Source organism: Schistocerca piceifrons, chromosome 2 (assembly GCF_021461385.2).
Source record: "Schistocerca piceifrons isolate TAMUIC-IGC-003096 chromosome 2, iqSchPice1.1, whole genome shotgun sequence".
In the NCBI taxonomy this organism is placed as follows: Eukaryota; Metazoa; Arthropoda; class Insecta; order Orthoptera; family Acrididae; genus Schistocerca; species Schistocerca piceifrons.
Window position 1 is genome coordinate 39855500 of NC_060139.1, and position 13938 is coordinate 39869437.

A 13938-nucleotide genomic window follows, 5' to 3' on the forward strand; every position below is an offset into this window, starting at 1 on the left:
CATGCTGAATCGTCTCTGGATCATCAGTAAGTACGTCACATTAGATATTTGTTTTATCGCCCTGCTGTAAATTAAAGGGCAGTTTTTCAACGGCTGTCAGTTCTGCTTCTAGCTACGCTACATCGCCCTAGCAGCACCTACGCACTGCGTTCAGATGTGCTCACCTCCGCCCTGGCGTTGAGCGCCTACAGCGCCGTCGCCTTCGGCCTCTGATGGCAGGAGGGTAGCCGACACATCAAGGCGTGGGTGGGACGCAGCACAACGCGGTGGTGGTGTAACGGTCAGCATGGTTGCTTCCCAAGCAGTTGATCCGGGTTCGATTCCCGGCCACCGCACAAAAGGTACTTTTTTCTTCTACGGGTATTCCACGTAACGAAACGCGATCTTCGAAACTGTGAACTGTCGCGGTACGAATAGTTTTCCTTCGCCCCTCGTCTCAGTCCGTGCTGCCAGGGCGCTAGTCTGCGGCTTTCGTTTCTCAGCATCGTGTGTCTCCATGTGTCGACTTGTCTCGACTTTGCTCGGCTGACGCGAAAGCTGACGCTTGGAAATGGGCATATATGTAGAGGGCAGGCGCGACAAACGACTGGGAGAGACCAAAAAACGACAAACACACGACAGAACCTTTCATTTTATTGTGGCCACAGATTCGCCCCTTAGTGTACCGAGAGGCAAGAGTGGCGTCAGCGTGCGGGACCGCATAATTATTGCTAAGCAACAACGAAGCCGAAGGAAAAATGCAAAATGAAAGAAGGCAACAGCACGTCGAGTTCCCAGCCGAGCACGCATCCATGTACTAACCACGGCCAACGATTCCTAACGCCGGTGAACAGACGAGAACCGCTGCACTACGCGCGGTGTGGCCGTTGGCGACAGTATCGCGCAACGTGTAGACACCTTACTTCTTGTGAAGATCGCTTGTTATTTACCTGGCAGTGTGTCGCTGGAGGAAGCATTGTCTTTTAGGGGAGAAAAATGAAATGGCACTTGGTGCGGTCGAATACGTGGCCTTTGTGTTCACAGCACGACGCTCTAACTTACTCAGCTATCGAGCTACGCAATGTGGCACGTCTGCAGTCCAATACCCGATCCACCGTCTCATCCACCTTTATTACTGCCCTGACACTCATTTACGCACATATCTGCTTTCGTTCACGTTTGCTCGCCTGATGCTTGGACCCCAAAAACCACAACCCAAAGATATCGTAAATGCCGTGAGAATAACCAAGACTCAGCAAACAAAAGAATGTTCGGCTACCGGGAATCGATTCCGGGCCTCGTGGCTGAAAGCCATGTCTCCTAACAGCTTTCCATTCTTTCAGGCCGCCAGACAATCAGACTTGCAAGGCAAGCACCATAGTCACTGCCGTTTCTCGTAGTATCTGTGGAACCTGTTCCCGCGTAATTTACTTGTTTTCCCGCATGTACGAAATTGGTAGTTTTGGAATATTTAAAATGCATTGTCAGATGTGGGGTTCGAACCCACGCTCCCCTTCGGGAACCAGAGCTTAAATCTGGCGCCTTAGACCGCTCGGCCAATCTGACGCGTGGGCGCCAAATCTCTTCCACCGTCGTTTCTCGGTATATCTCCAGAGCCTGACTGCGAAATTAGCGTGTTTTTTTCTTGTGTGAAGGAAATACGTTGGTTTTAGAGTATTTAAAACGAGTTGTCAGATGTGAGGTTGCACCCCACCCTCACTTTCGGGAACCACAGCTTAAACATGGTGCCTTACACCATTGTTTTCCGTCGCCATCTGTCTTGAGTGGAACGAGCAGAACTGTAGTTATCAATATTCACACTGACGCAGAGAAAACAAAAAACGACAGAAGAGGCCGTTCCCTAGCAACGGCTACGCTGTGCATTTCGCCCTCAGGGGAAGCTAATGATAGGCTCCAGGCGAGCATCAAACTAACCAACTTAATATTGTGATACTTAGGCGCTTTCTACTTCTGGATTGGCACACACATGCTGAATCGTCTCTGGATCATCAGTAAGTACGTCACATTAGATATTTGTTTTATCGCCCTGCTGTAAATTAAAGGGCAGTTTTTCAACGGCTGTCAGTTCTGCTTCTAGCTACGCTACATCGCCCTAGCAGCACCTACGCACTGCGTTCAGATGTGCTCACCTCCGCCCTGGCGTTGAGCGCCTACAGCGCCGTCGCCTTCGGCCTCTGATGGCAGGAGGGTAGCCGACACATCAAGGCGTGGGTGGGACGCAGCACAACGCGGTGGTGGTGTAACGGTCAGCATGGTTGCTTCCCAAGCAGTTGATCCGGGTTCGATTCCCGGCCACCGCACAAAAGGTACTTTTTTCTTCTACGGGTATTCCACGTAACGAAACGCGATCTTCGAAACTGTGAACTGTCGCGGTACGAATAGTTTTCCTTCGCCCCTCGTCTCAGTCCGTGCTGCCAGGGCGCTAGTCTGCGGCTTTCGTTTCTCAGCATCGTGTGTCTCCATGTGTCGACTTGTCTCGACTTTGCTCGGCTGACGCGAAAGCTGACGCTTGGAAATGGGCATATATGTAGAGGGCAGGCGCGACAAACGACTGGGAGAGACCAAAAAACGACAAACACACGACAGAACCTTTCATTTTATTGTGGCCACAGATTCGCCCCTTAGTGTACCGAGAGGCAAGAGTGGCGTCAGCGTGCGGGACCGCATAATTATTGCTAAGCAACAACGAAGCCGAAGGAAAAATGCAAAATGAAAGAAGGCAACAGCACGTCGAGTTCCCAGCCGAGCACGCATCCATGTACTAACCACGGCCAACGATTCCTAACGCCGGTGAACAGACGAGAACCGCTGCACTACGCGCGGTGTGGCCGTTGGCGACAGTATCGCGCAACGTGTAGACACCTTACTTCTTGTGAAGATCGCTTGTTATTTACCTGGCAGTGTGTCGCTGGAGGAAGCATTGTCTTTTAGGGGAGAAAAATGAAATGGCACTTGGTGCGGTCGAATACGTGGCCTTTGTGTTCACAGCACGACGCTCTAACTTACTCAGCTATCGAGCTACGCAATGTGGCACGTCTGCAGTCCAATACCCGATCCACCGTCTCATCCACCTTTATTACTGCCCTGACACTCATTTACGCACATATCTGCTTTCGTTCACGTTTGCTCGCCTGATGCTTGGACCCCAAAAACCACAACCCAAAGATATCGTAAATGCCGTGAGAGTAACCAAGACTCAGCAAACAAAAGAATGTTCGGCTACCGGGAATCGATTCCGGGCCTCGTGGCTGAAAGCCATGTCTCCTAACAGCTTTCCATTCTTTCAGGCCGCCAGACAATCAGACTTGCAAGGCAAGCACCATAGTCACTGCCGTTTCTCGTAGTATCTGTGGAACCTGTTCCCGCGTAATTTACTTGTTTTCCCGCATGTACGAAATTGGTAGTTTTGGAATATTTAAAATGCATTGTCAGATGTGGGGTTCGAACCCACGCTCCCCTTCGGGAACCAGAGCTTAAATCTGGCGCCTTAGACCGCTCGGCCAATCTGACGCGTGGGCGCCAAATCTCTTCCACCGTCGTTTCTCGGTATATCTCCAGAGCCTGACTGCGAAATTAGCGTGTTTTTTTCTTGTGTGAAGGAAATACGTTGGTTTTAGAGTATTTAAAACGAGTTGTCAGATGTGAGGTTGCACCCCACCCTCACTTTCGGGAACCACAGCTTAAACATGGTGCCTTACACCATTGTTTTCCGTCGCCATCTGTCTTGAGTGGAACGAGCAGAACTGTAGTTATCAATATTCACACTGACGCAGAGAAAACAAAAAACGACAGAAGAGGCCGTTCCCTAGCAACGGCTACGCTGTGCATTTCGCCCTCAGGGGAAGCTAATGATAGGCTCCAGGCGAGCATCAAACTAACCAACTTAATATTGTGATACTTAGGCGCTTTCTACTTCTGGATTGGCACACACATGCTGAATCGTCTCTGGATCATCAGTAAGTACGTCACATTAGATATTTGTTTTATCGCCCTGCTGTAAATTAAAGGGCAGTTTTTCAACGGCTGTCAGTTCTGCTTCTAGCTACGCTACATCGCCCTAGCAGCACCTACGCACTGCGTTCAGATGTGCTCACCTCCGCCCTGGCGTTGAGCGCCTACAGCGCCGTCGCCTTCGGCCTCTGATGGCAGGAGGGTAGCCGACACATCAAGGCGTGGGTGGGACGCAGCACAACGCGGTGGTGGTGTAACGGTCAGCATGGTTGCTTCCCAAGCAGTTGATCCGGGTTCGATTCCCGGCCACCGCACAAAAGGTACTTTTTTCTTCTACGGGTATTCCACGTAACGAAACGCGATCTTCGAAACTGTGAACTGTCGCGGTACGAATAGTTTTCCTTCGCCCCTCGTCTCAGTCCGTGCTGCCAGGGCGCTAGTCTGCGGCTTTCGTTTCTCAGCATCGTGTGTCTCCATGTGTCGACTTGTCTCGACTTTGCTCGGCTGACGCGAAAGCTGACGCTTGGAAATGGGCATATATGTAGAGGGCAGGCGCGACAAACGACTGGGAGAGACCAAAAAACGACAAACACACGACAGAACCTTTCATTTTATTGTGGCCACAGATTCGCCCCTTAGTGTACCGAGAGGCAAGAGTGGCGTCAGCGTGCGGGACCGCATAATTATTGCTAAGCAACAACGAAGCCGAAGGAAAAATGCAAAATGAAAGAAGGCAACAGCACGTCGAGTTCCCAGCCGAGCACGCATCCATGTACTAACCACGGCCAACGATTCCTAACGCCGGTGAACAGACGAGAACCGCTGCACTACGCGCGGTGTGGCCGTTGGCGACAGTATCGCGCAACGTGTAGACACCTTACTTCTTGTGAAGATCGCTTGTTATTTACCTGGCAGTGTGTCGCTGGAGGAAGCATTGTCTTTTAGGGGAGAAAAATGAAATGGCACTTGGTGCGGTCGAATACGTGGCCTTTGTGTTCACAGCACGACGCTCTAACTTACTCAGCTATCGAGCTACGCAATGTGGCACGTCTGCAGTCCAATACCCGATCCACCGTCTCATCCACCTTTATTACTGCCCTGACACTCATTTACGCACATATCTGCTTTCGTTCACGTTTGCTCGCCTGATGCTTGGACCCCAAAAACCACAACCCAAAGATATCGTAAATGCCGTGAGAATAACCAAGACTCAGCAAACAAAAGAATGTTCGGCTACCGGGAATCGATTCCGGGCCTCGTGGCTGAAAGCCATGTCTCCTAACAGCTTTCCATTCTTTCAGGCCGCCAGACAATCAGACTTGCAAGGCAAGCACCATAGTCACTGCCGTTTCTCGTAGTATCTGTGGAACCTGTTCCCGCGTAATTTACTTGTTTTCCCGCATGTACGAAATTGGTAGTTTTGGAATATTTAAAATGCATTGTCAGATGTGGGGTTCGAACCCACGCTCCCCTTCGGGAACCAGAGCTTAAATCTGGCGCCTTAGACCGCTCGGCCAATCTGACGCGTGGGCGCCAAATCTCTTCCACCGTCGTTTCTCGGTATATCTCCAGAGCCTGACTGCGAAATTAGCGTGTTTTTTTCTTGTGTGAAGGAAATACGTTGGTTTTAGAGTATTTAAAACGAGTTGTCAGATGTGAGGTTGCACCCCACCCTCACTTTCGGGAACCACAGCTTAAACATGGTGCCTTACACCATTGTTTTCCGTCGCCATCTGTCTTGAGTGGAACGAGCAGAACTGTAGTTATCAATATTCACACTGACGCAGAGAAAACAAAAAACGACAGAAGAGGCCGTTCCCTAGCAACGGCTACGCTGTGCATTTCGCCCTCAGGGGAAGCTAATGATAGGCTCCAGGCGAGCATCAAACTAACCAACTTAATATTGTGATACTTAGGCGCTTTCTACTTCTGGATTGGCACACACATGCTGAATCGTCTCTGGATCATCAGTAAGTACGTCACATTAGATATTTGTTTTATCGCCCTGCTGTAAATTAAAGGGCAGTTTTTCAACGGCTGTCAGTTCTGCTTCTAGCTACGCTACATCGCCCTAGCAGCACCTACGCACTGCGTTCAGATGTGCTCACCTCCGCCCTGGCGTTGAGCGCCTACAGCGCCGTCGCCTTCGGCCTCTGATGGCAGGAGGGTAGCCGACACATCAAGGCGTGGGTGGGACGCAGCACAACGCGGTGGTGGTGTAACGGTCAGCATGGTTGCTTCCCAAGCAGTTGATCCGGGTTCGATTCCCGGCCACCGCACAAAAGGTACTTTTTTCTTCTACGGGTATTCCACGTAACGAAACGCGATCTTCGAAACTGTGAACTGTCGCGGTACGAATAGTTTTCCTTCGCCCCTCGTCTCAGTCCGTGCTGCCAGGGCGCTAGTCTGCGGCTTTCGTTTCTCAGCATCGTGTGTCTCCATGTGTCGACTTGTCTCGACTTTGCTCGGCTGACGCGAAAGCTGACGCTTGGAAATGGGCATATATGTAGAGGGCAGGCGCGACAAACGACTGGGAGAGACCAAAAAACGACAAACACACGACAGAACCTTTCATTTTATTGTGGCCACAGATTCGCCCCTTAGTGTACCGAGAGGCAAGAGTGGCGTCAGCGTGCGGGACCGCATAATTATTGCTAAGCAACAACGAAGCCGAAGGAAAAATGCAAAATGAAAGAAGGCAACAGCACGTCGAGTTCCCAGCCGAGCACGCATCCATGTACTAACCACGGCCAACGATTCCTAACGCCGGTGAACAGACGAGAACCGCTGCACTACGCGCGGTGTGGCCGTTGGCGACAGTATCGCGCAACGTGTAGACACCTTACTTCTTGTGAAGATCGCTTGTTATTTACCTGGCAGTGTGTCGCTGGAGGAAGCATTGTCTTTTAGGGGAGAAAAATGAAATGGCACTTGGTGCGGTCGAATACGTGGCCTTTGTGTTCACAGCACGACGCTCTAACTTACTCAGCTATCGAGCTACGCAATGTGGCACGTCTGCAGTCCAATACCCGATCCACCGTCTCATCCACCTTTATTACTGCCCTGACACTCATTTACGCACATATCTGCTTTCGTTCACGTTTGCTCGCCTGATGCTTGGACCCCAAAAACCACAACCCAAAGATATCGTAAATGCCGTGAGAGTAACCAAGACTCAGCAAACAAAAGAATGTTCGGCTACCGGGAATCGATTCCGGGCCTCGTGGCTGAAAGCCATGTCTCCTAACAGCTTTCCATTCTTTCAGGCCGCCAGACAATCAGACTTGCAAGGCAAGCACCATAGTCACTGCCGTTTCTCGTAGTATCTGTGGAACCTGTTCCCGCGTAATTTACTTGTTTTCCCGCATGTACGAAATTGGTAGTTTTGGAATATTTAAAATGCATTGTCAGATGTGGGGTTCGAACCCACGCTCCCCTTCGGGAACCAGAGCTTAAATCTGGCGCCTTAGACCGCTCGGCCAATCTGACGCGTGGGCGCCAAATCTCTTCCACCGTCGTTTCTCGGTATATCTCCAGAGCCTGACTGCGAAATTAGCGTGTTTTTTTCTTGTGTGAAGGAAATACGTTGGTTTTAGAGTATTTAAAACGAGTTGTCAGATGTGAGGTTGCACCCCACCCTCACTTTCGGGAACCACAGCTTAAACATGGTGCCTTACACCATTGTTTTCCGTCGCCATCTGTCTTGAGTGGAACGAGCAGAACTGTAGTTATCAATATTCACACTGACGCAGAGAAAACAAAAAACGACAGAAGAGGCCGTTCCCTAGCAACGGCTACGCTGTGCATTTCGCCCTCAGGGGAAGCTAATGATAGGCTCCAGGCGAGCATCAAACTAACCAACTTAATATTGTGATACTTAGGCGCTTTCTACTTCTGGATTGGCACACACATGCTGAATCGTCTCTGGATCATCAGTAAGTACGTCACATTAGATATTTGTTTTATCGCCCTGCTGTAAATTAAAGGGCAGTTTTTCAACGGCTGTCAGTTCTGCTTCTAGCTACGCTACATCGCCCTAGCAGCACCTACGCACTGCGTTCAGATGTGCTCACCTCCGCCCTGGCGTTGAGCGCCTACAGCGCCGTCGCCTTCGGCCTCTGATGGCAGGAGGGTAGCCGACACATCAAGGCGTGGGTGGGACGCAGCACAACGCGGTGGTGGTGTAACGGTCAGCATGGTTGCTTCCCAAGCAGTTGATCCGGGTTCGATTCCCGGCCACCGCACAAAAGGTACTTTTTTCTTCTACGGGTATTCCACGTAACGAAACGCGATCTTCGAAACTGTGAACTGTCGCGGTACGAATAGTTTTCCTTCGCCCCTCGTCTCAGTCCGTGCTGCCAGGGCGCTAGTCTGCGGCTTTCGTTTCTCAGCATCGTGTGTCTCCATGTGTCGACTTGTCTCGACTTTGCTCGGCTGACGCGAAAGCTGACGCTTGGAAATGGGCATATATGTAGAGGGCAGGCGCGACAAACGACTGGGAGAGACCAAAAAACGACAAACACACGACAGAACCTTTCATTTTATTGTGGCCACAGATTCGCCCCTTAGTGTACCGAGAGGCAAGAGTGGCGTCAGCGTGCGGGACCGCATAATTATTGCTAAGCAACAACGAAGCCGAAGGAAAAATGCAAAATGAAAGAAGGCAACAGCACGTCGAGTTCCCAGCCGAGCACGCATCCATGTACTAACCACGGCCAACGATTCCTAACGCCGGTGAACAGACGAGAACCGCTGCACTACGCGCGGTGTGGCCGTTGGCGACAGTATCGCGCAACGTGTAGACACCTTACTTCTTGTGAAGATCGCTTGTTATTTACCTGGCAGTGTGTCGCTGGAGGAAGCATTGTCTTTTAGGGGAGAAAAATGAAATGGCACTTGGTGCGGTCGAATACGTGGCCTTTGTGTTCACAGCACGACGCTCTAACTTACTCAGCTATCGAGCTACGCAATGTGGCACGTCTGCAGTCCAATACCCGATCCACCGTCTCATCCACCTTTATTACTGCCCTGACACTCATTTACGCACATATCTGCTTTCGTTCACGTTTGCTCGCCTGATGCTTGGACCCCAAAAACCACAACCCAAAGATATCGTAAATGCCGTGAGAGTAACCAAGACTCAGCAAACAAAAGAATGTTCGGCTACCGGGAATCGATTCCGGGCCTCGTGGCTGAAAGCCATGTCTCCTAACAGCTTTCCATTCTTTCAGGCCGCCAGACAATCAGACTTGCAAGGCAAGCACCATAGTCACTGCCGTTTCTCGTAGTATCTGTGGAACCTGTTCCCGCGTAATTTACTTGTTTTCCCGCATGTACGAAATTGGTAGTTTTGGAATATTTAAAATGCATTGTCAGATGTGGGGTTCGAACCCACGCTCCCCTTCGGGAACCAGAGCTTAAATCTGGCGCCTTAGACCGCTCGGCCAATCTGACGCGTGGGCGCCAAATCTCTTCCACCGTCGTTTCTCGGTATATCTCCAGAGCCTGACTGCGAAATTAGCGTGTTTTTTTCTTGTGTGAAGGAAATACGTTGGTTTTAGAGTATTTAAAACGAGTTGTCAGATGTGAGGTTGCACCCCACCCTCACTTTCGGGAACCACAGCTTAAACATGGTGCCTTACACCATTGTTTTCCGTCGCCATCTGTCTTGAGTGGAACGAGCAGAACTGTAGTTATCAATATTCACACTGACGCAGAGAAAACAAAAAACGACAGAAGAGGCCGTTCCCTAGCAACGGCTACGCTGTGCATTTCGCCCTCAGGGGAAGCTAATGATAGGCTCCAGGCGAGCATCAAACTAACCAACTTAATATTGTGATACTTAGGCGCTTTCTACTTCTGGATTGGCACACACATGCTGAATCGTCTCTGGATCATCAGTAAGTACGTCACATTAGATATTTGTTTTATCGCCCTGCTGTAAATTAAAGGGCAGTTTTTCAACGGCTGTCAGTTCTGCTTCTAGCTACGCTACATCGCCCTAGCAGCACCTACGCACTGCGATCAGATGTGCTCACCTCCGCCCTGGCGTTGAGCGCCTACAGCGCCGTCGCCTTCGGCGTCTGATGGCAGGAGGGTAGCCGACACATCAAGGCGTGGGTGGGACGCAGCACAACGCGGTGGTGGTGTAACGGTCAGCATGGTTGCTTCCCAAGCAGTTGATCCGGGTTCGATTCCCGGCCACCGCACGAAAGGTACTTTTTTCTTCTACGGGTATTCCACGTAACGAAACGCGATCTTCGAAACTGTGAACTGTCGCGGTACGAATAGTTTTCCTTCGCCCCTCGTCTCAGTCCGTGCTGCCAGGGCGCTAGTCTGCGGCTTTCGTTTCTCAGCATCGTGTGTCTCCATGTGTCGACTTGTCTCGACTTTGCTCGGCTGACGCGAAAGCTGACGCTTGGAAATGGGCATATATGTAGAGGGCAGGCGCGACAAACGACTGGGAGAGACCAAAAAACGACAAACACACGACAGAACCTTTCATTTTATTGTGGCCACAGATTCGCCCCTTAGTGTACCGAGAGGCAAGAGTGGCGTCAGCGTGCGGGACCGCATAATTATTGCTAAGCAACAACGAAGCCGAAGGAAAAATGCAAAATGAAAGAAGGCAACAGCACGTCGAGTTCCCAGCCGAGCACGCATCCATGTACTAACCACGGCCAACGATTCCTAACGCCGGTGAACAGACGAGAACCGCTGCACTACGCGCGGTGTGGCCGTTGGCGACAGTATCGCGCAACGTGTAGACACCTTACTTCTTGTGAAGATCGCTTGTTATTTACCTGGCAGTGTGTCGCTGGAGGAAGCATTGTCTTTTAGGGGAGAAAAATGAAATGGCACTTGGTGCGGTCGAATACGTGGCCTTTGTGTTCACAGCACGACGCTCTAACTTACTCAGCTATCGAGCTACGCAATGTGGCACGTCTGCAGTCCAATACCCGATCCACCGTCTCATCCACCTTTATTACTGCCCTGACACTCATTTACGCACATATCTGCTTTCGTTCACGTTTGCTCGCCTGATGCTTGGACCCCAAAAACCACAACCCAAAGATATCGTAAATGCCGTGAGAATAACCAAGACTCAGCAAACAAAAGAATGTTCGGCTACCGGGAATCGATTCCGGGCCTCGTGGCTGAAAGCCATGTCTCCTAACAGCTTTCCATTCTTTCAGGCCGCCAGACAATCAGACTTGCAAGGCAAGCACCATAGTCACTGCCGTTTCTCGTAGTATCTGTGGAACCTGTTCCCGCGTAATTTACTTGTTTTCCCGCATGTACGAAATTGGTAGTTTTGGAATATTTAAAATGCATTGTCAGATGTGGGGTTCGAACCCACGCTCCCCTTCGGGAACCAGAGCTTAAATCTGGCGCCTTAGACCGCTCGGCCAATCTGACGCGTGGGCGCCAAATCTCTTCCACCGTCGTTTCTCGGTATATCTCCAGAGCCTGACTGCGAAATTAGCGTGTTTTTTTCTTGTGTGAAGGAAATACGTTGGTTTTAGAGTATTTAAAACGAGTTGTCAGATGTGAGGTTGCACCCCACCCTCACTTTCGGGAACCACAGCTTAAACATGGTGCCTTACACCATTGTTTTCCGTCGCCATCTGTCTTGAGTGGAACGAGCAGAACTGTAGTTATCAATATTCACACTGACGCAGAGAAAACAAAAAACGACAGAAGAGGCCGTTCCCTAGCAACGGCTACGCTGTGCATTTCGCCCTCAGGGGAAGCTAATGATAGGCTCCAGGCGAGCATCAAACTAACCAACTTAATATTGTGATACTTAGGCGCTTTCTACTTCTGGATTGGCACACACATGCTGAATCGTCTCTGGATCATCAGTAAGTACGTCACATTAGATATTTGTTTTATCGCCCTGCTGTAAATTAAAGGGCAGTTTTTCAACGGCTGTCAGTTCTGCTTCTAGCTACGCTACATCGCCCTAGCAGCACCTACGCACTGCGATCAGATGTGCTCACCTCCGCCCTGGCGTTGAGCGCCTACAGCGCCGTCGCCTTCGGCCTCTGATGGCAGGAGGGTAGCCGACACATCAAGGCGTGGGTGGGACGCAGCACAACGCGGTGGTGGTGTAACGGTCAGCATGGTTGCTTCCCAAGCAGTTGATCCGGGTTCGATTCCCGGCCACCGCACGAAAGGTACTTTTTTCTTCTACGGGTATTCCACGTAACGAAACGCGATCTTCGAAACTGTGAACTGTCGCGGTACGAATAGTTTTCCTTCGCCCCTCGTCTCAGTCCGTGCTGCCAGGGCGCTAGTCTGCGGCTTTCGTTTCTCAGCATCGTGTGTCTCCATGTGTCGACTTGTCTCGACTTTGCTCGGCTGACGCGAAAGCTGACGCTTGGAAATGGGCATATATGTAGAGGGCAGGCGCGACAAACGACTGGGAGAGACCAAAAAACGACAAACACACGACAGAACCTTTCATTTTATTGTGGCCACAGATTCGCCCCTTAGTGTACCGAGAGGCAAGAGTGGCGTCAGCGTGCGGGACCGCATAATTATTGCTAAGCAACAACGAAGCCGAAGGAAAAATGCAAAATGAAAGAAGGCAACAGCACGTCGAGTTCCCAGCCGAGCACGCATCCATGTACTAACCACGGCCAACGATTCCTAACGCCGGTGAACAGACGAGAACCGCTGCACTACGCGCGGTGTGGCCGTTGGCGACAGTATCGCGCAACGTGTAGACACCTTACTTCTTGTGAAGATCGCTTGTTATTTACCTGGCAGTGTGTCGCTGGAGGAAGCATTGTCTTTTAGGGGAGAAAAATGAAATGGCACTTGGTGCGGTCGAATACGTGGCCTTTGTGTTCACAGCACGACGCTCTAACTTACTCAGCTATCGAGCTACGCAATGTGGCACGTCTGCAGTCCAATACCCGATCCACCGTCTCATCCACCTTTATTACTGCCCTGACACTCATTTACGCACATATCTGCTTTCGTTCACGTTTGCTCGCCTGATGCTTGGACCCCAAAAACCACAACCCAAAGATATCGCAAATGCCGTGAGAATAACCAAGACTCAGCAAACAAAAGAATGTTCGGCTACCGGGAATCGATTCCGGGCCTCGTGGCTGAAAGCCATGTCTCCTAACAGCTTTCCATTCTTTCAGGCCGCCAGACAATCAGACTTGCAAGGCAAGCACCATAGTCACTGCCGTTTCTCGTAGTATCTGTGGAACCTGTTCCCGCGTAATTTACTTGTTTTCCCGCATGTACGAAATTGGTAGTTTTGGAATATTTAAAATGCATTGTCAGATGTGGGGTTCGAACCCACGCTCCCCTTCGGGAACCAGAGCTTAAATCTGGCGCCTTAGACCGCTCGGCCAATCTGACGCGTGGGCGCCAAATCTCTTCCACCGTCGTTTCTCGGTATATCTCCAGAGCCTGACTGCGAAATTAGCGTGTTTTTTTCTTGTGTGAAGGAAATACGTTGGTTTTAGAGTATTTAAAACGAGTTGTCAGATGTGAGGTTGCACCCCACCCTCACTTTCGGGAACCACAGCTTAAACATGGTGCCTTACACCATTGTTTTCCGTCGCCATCTGTCTTGAGTGGAACGAGCAGAACTGTAGTTATCAATATTCACACTGACGCAGAGAAAACAAAAAACGACAGAAGAGGCCGTTCCCTAGCAACGGCTACGCTGTGCATTTCGCCCTCAGGGGAAGCTAATGATAGGCTCCAGGCGAGCATCAAACTAACCAACTTAATATTGTGATACTTAGGCGCTTTCTACTTCTGGATTGGCACACACATGCTGAATCGTCTCTGGATCATCAGTAAGTACGTCACATTAGATATTTGTTTTATCGCCCTGCTGTAAATTAAAGGGCAGTTTTTCAACGGCTGTCAGTTCTGCTTCTAGCTACGCTACATCGCCCTAGCAGCACCTACGCACTGCGATCAGATGTGCTCACCTCCGCCCTGGCGTTGAGC

At 50.6% G+C, this 13938-nt stretch overlaps 14 non-coding genes across 14 annotated transcripts; 7 read left to right on the plus strand and 7 right to left on the minus strand.

Annotated features, from left to right (window-relative positions):
- The first annotated feature begins 263 nt into the window (after nt 1-263).
- Trnag-ccc lies at nt 264-335 on the plus strand. The gene has a single exon. It is a non-coding gene; the product is annotated as a tRNA-Gly (tRNA).
- Nucleotides 336-1461: 1126 nt separating this feature from the next.
- Trnal-uaa lies at nt 1462-1545 on the minus strand. The gene has a single exon. It is a non-coding gene; the product is annotated as a tRNA-Leu (tRNA).
- Nucleotides 1546-2228: 683 nt separating this feature from the next.
- Trnag-ccc lies at nt 2229-2300 on the plus strand. The gene has a single exon. It is a non-coding gene; the product is annotated as a tRNA-Gly (tRNA).
- A 1126-nt stretch (nt 2301-3426) lies between these two features.
- Nucleotides 3427-3510, minus strand: Trnal-uaa. The gene has a single exon. It is a non-coding gene; the product is annotated as a tRNA-Leu (tRNA).
- Nucleotides 3511-4193: 683 nt separating this feature from the next.
- On the plus strand, nt 4194-4265 carry Trnag-ccc. The gene has a single exon. It is a non-coding gene; the product is annotated as a tRNA-Gly (tRNA).
- Nucleotides 4266-5391: 1126 nt separating this feature from the next.
- On the minus strand, nt 5392-5475 carry Trnal-uaa. The gene has a single exon. It is a non-coding gene; the product is annotated as a tRNA-Leu (tRNA).
- Nucleotides 5476-6158: 683 nt separating this feature from the next.
- Trnag-ccc lies at nt 6159-6230 on the plus strand. Its single transcript has one exon. It is a non-coding gene; the product is annotated as a tRNA-Gly (tRNA).
- A 1126-nt stretch (nt 6231-7356) lies between these two features.
- Trnal-uaa lies at nt 7357-7440 on the minus strand. Its single transcript has one exon. It is a non-coding gene; the product is annotated as a tRNA-Leu (tRNA).
- Nucleotides 7441-8123: 683 nt separating this feature from the next.
- Trnag-ccc lies at nt 8124-8195 on the plus strand. The gene has a single exon. It is a non-coding gene; the product is annotated as a tRNA-Gly (tRNA).
- A 1126-nt stretch (nt 8196-9321) lies between these two features.
- On the minus strand, nt 9322-9405 carry Trnal-uaa. Its single transcript has one exon. It is a non-coding gene; the product is annotated as a tRNA-Leu (tRNA).
- Nucleotides 9406-10088: 683 nt separating this feature from the next.
- Nucleotides 10089-10160, plus strand: Trnag-ccc. The gene has a single exon. It is a non-coding gene; the product is annotated as a tRNA-Gly (tRNA).
- Nucleotides 10161-11286: 1126 nt separating this feature from the next.
- Nucleotides 11287-11370, minus strand: Trnal-uaa. The gene has a single exon. It is a non-coding gene; the product is annotated as a tRNA-Leu (tRNA).
- A 683-nt stretch (nt 11371-12053) lies between these two features.
- On the plus strand, nt 12054-12125 carry Trnag-ccc. The gene has a single exon. It is a non-coding gene; the product is annotated as a tRNA-Gly (tRNA).
- Nucleotides 12126-13251: 1126 nt separating this feature from the next.
- Trnal-uaa lies at nt 13252-13335 on the minus strand. Its single transcript has one exon. It is a non-coding gene; the product is annotated as a tRNA-Leu (tRNA).
- Nucleotides 13336-13938: the final 603 nt, after the last annotated feature.